The following is a 3,687-nucleotide window of genomic DNA, read 5'->3' on the forward strand; positions in this document are numbered from 1 at the left end:
TTTTTTTTTTTTTTTTTGGTTAACTTGTCTAAGGGTTGTCTATTTTGTTTATCTTCTCAAAGAACCATTTCTTTTTTCATTAATTCATTCATATTTTTCCATGTATTTGTGTGTGTGTTTATGTGTGAGAATAAACCTGCATATGGTACACACATTCAGACCAGACAATTTGAAGGACTTGGGTCTCACCTTCCACTATGTGGGTCCTGGGGGTTGAACTCAGGTTGTTGAGTGTGGTGGCATGTGCATTTCCTCACTGAGCCACCTCATTAGCCCTCATTAATCCTTTGTTTTGTGTTTTATTTATTTAGTTGTTGTTTTCATTCTATCCCTTTAGTTTCTTCCTTGGTCTCAATTATTCCTTCCTATCACCTACTTTCGAGTTTGGTTTGCCCTTGTTTTTCCATGGCACTAAGGTGCACACAGCATTGTTTATTTGAGATCTCTCACTTTGCAATGCAGGCACTTAGAGCTACACATTTACCTCTTAGGACTGAATTGCCTTCATTGTATCCCATAGGATTTTGTATGCTGTTATTTCTGCTCTCATTGAATTCTAGGACCCTTTAAATTTCCTTCTTGATTTCTTTAATGACCCCGTTGTCATTCAACAGTGTGCTGTTCAATTTCCACAAGTTTGCTGGTTCTTTTGCTGATTTCTAGCTGGTTAGAAAAAGTACAATTATTTCAATTTTCCTATATTTGTTGAGACTTGTTATTATTTCTGATATGATCTATTTTAGCTTAAGTCTCATGGACTGCTAAGAAGAATGTGTACTTTGTAGTGTTTGCATAGTATCTTCAAGCGAGTTTTAAGTACACTTAACCCATGGTGTTCTTTAATGCCAATGTTTCTTTTTATTTTTGGTCCGACCTATTGGTGAAACTGAGGTATTGACATCACCTACTGTTGATCACTGTGTTGGGTTACTTTGTGGTGGTAGTAGTGCCTGTTTTACGACATTGGGAGCACCAGTACTCAGTATGTGCATGTTAGAGCTGCAAACTTCTTGAAGTATTCCTTCAAACAGTGTAATGCCATCTTTATTTCTTCTGATTCAGTTTGAAGTCTGTTTTGTCGGATATTAGAAGAGTGGTATGTGGTGGCTGGAATGAGAAGTCCCCCATAGTACTGGACATTTGAATGTGTGCCCCTTAGTTGGTGGTGCTGTTTGGAGAGGCTTAGGAGGTGTGAGATTGATGGAGAAAGAGTGTCATTGGAGGAGGGTTTTGAGAGCTTAGAGACTCCATTCCTAGTTCACTCTCTACACTTCTTCCTTCCAGTTCAAGACGTTAGCTCTCAGCTTGCTGTTTCAACCTCCACACCTACCACCTCTGCTCTGCCATCAACTCTAACCCTCCGGAGCTGTAAGCCTTAATAAATTCTTTCTTCTTTGTTTCATTAATTATGGCACTTTATAATAGAAACATAAAACACATGATACCTGCTTGCTTACTGGTTCCACTTGCTTAAATACTTTTGCACATCCTTTCACCCCATGGAAGCCTCTATCTTTGATGGAGAGATGAGCTTTTCAGAGGAAAATAGGGATCCTATTTTCTCATTTAACCTGCTAGTATGTCTTCTGATTTGGAAACTTAGACCAATAAAATGCAAAATAGTACTGAAAAGTATGTATTATAGTCTTTGGTTTGTTTTCTTGTAACTGCCCTATTATCATCCTTTTTTTCTTCTTCTTCTTGGATGTGTTTATATTTTTTATTTCAAAGAATTCCTTCCAGTATCTTTGGTGGAGTTGATGTGGTGGCTAATCTGCCCTTATCATGGTATGTTTTTCTTTCTCCCTGAGTTAATTTTGGTTCTCAGCTGTGGTCCTTGAGTTTCTGTGGAGCAATCAGCTGTTACGATAAGCCTGCCTTTACATGAAACTTGGTGTTTCTCTTTTGCAGCTTTCGTACACCTTTTCAGTGTGCCTGGTGTTTAAACTGTGATATGGTATGAAGTTTTTACTAGGTCCTGTCTATTGGTATGCTGTAAACTGCTTGTACCTGGATGGGTCCCTCCTTCCCTAGATTTGCACAATTTTGTTATGATTGCATCAAAAATATTTTCTATGCCTTTAGAATAGGGTTCTTGTACTTCTATGCCTATATTTGTAAATTTGGCTTTCTCATGATATACCAAAGATTTCACATGTTCCATTCATACTTAAAAAAAAAATGGATGCCTTCAACTAAAAATTCCAACTCTTCCACTTAGTCTGAAACTTCTGAATTCTGCCCTTCTCATAGTCTAATCCATTGGTAGGGCTTTCCATTGAGTTATTTACTGAAATTTTCATCTCCAGCATTTCAGATTTTTTTCCCCAGTATTTCTAATCCCCACCACCCATCCTGTACTGCCTTTCTTATTTCCACCAACAGCTTATTTCTGTTCTTATTCATTTGTTTTAATACATTTGCAGACATTTTATAACGTTCTTTGTCTGGTGTCAGGCAATGGTGGAGCACACTTTTAATCCCAGTACTCAGGAGGCAAAGGCAGGTGGATCTCTCTGAGTTCGAAGCCAGCCTGGTCTACAGAACAAGTTCCAGGACAGCCAGGGCTGTTTCATGGAGAAACTTTGTCTTGGTGGGAAAATATTCTTTATCTGGAATCTCATGTACATTTTTCCTACCCTGGGACTGATGGTTGTTTGTTGTTGTTTTGGGGACTTGCACATCAGCAGCTTGGACCTTGGATTTTGTTACTTTCTTTCTGTGGGAGTGTTTGCAGTGTTCTGCAGGAACTAGGTCGTGCTAATGGTAAGCTGTTCTTTCTCCGTTGGGCTGGTATTCTATTCCCAGACCTCAGCTTAGAGCAGTGGTTCTCAACCTGTGGGTCATAACCCCTTTGTGGGGGTTGACCCACCCTTTCACGGGGGTCACATATCATCAGATATTTACATTACTATTCACAATAGTAGCAAAATTACAGTTATAAAGTAGCAACAAAAATAATTTTAAGTTTGGGGGTCACCACACTACCAGGAAGTATATTAAAGGGTCACAGTACTAAGAAGGTTGAGAACCATGGCCTTAGAGTAAACCTCCAACTGCAATACTAGACAGAGCTTGAATAGATCCTTTCACTGCTGTGTTCCCTCTGTGGTGTCTTACATTCCTGTCTTGGCTCCTAGAAGATTGTCTTATAGTTTTTACCTCCTCTGTGAACCTCTTTCTACGTTTACTTGTTTCCAGACTATTCTGTCTTGTACAGACTCTGTGACCATGCATTACATTAGCTCCTGTTAGGTACAGCTGTGGACAGCAGAACCCTATTTTCAACTCTGAATTACACTTTGCTCCTCATGCACAAGACAATTTCGGACAGTATAAGCATTAAGAAAAGCAAATGTCTATTACAGCTACAGACATATATCCTTTTCCATAAGTAGTGACTTGTGGTTAACAAAATATCGTGTACATTTTTCTTTCCTAACATCAAAAGATGGATTAGATAATTATTTGTAGCAGGGTTTTCCCAAAGTCCTAATCATTGAGTAATACTTAGACTTCCATATATGACAAATAATGCTTTGTTTGCCAAATTAATTAAATGATATACTTTAAAAAAGACAAACTGCCTTAGAAGAGATTCCTAATAATTCCAATATCCAATTAAATATTGAATCAAATATATAGTGAATCAAATCAAGTATAGTTATAAGGTTTATAGTTGAAGGA

Source organism: Onychomys torridus, chromosome 7, assembly GCF_903995425.1.
Source record: "Onychomys torridus chromosome 7, mOncTor1.1, whole genome shotgun sequence".
Lineage (NCBI taxonomy): Eukaryota > Metazoa > Chordata > Mammalia > Rodentia > Cricetidae > Onychomys > Onychomys torridus.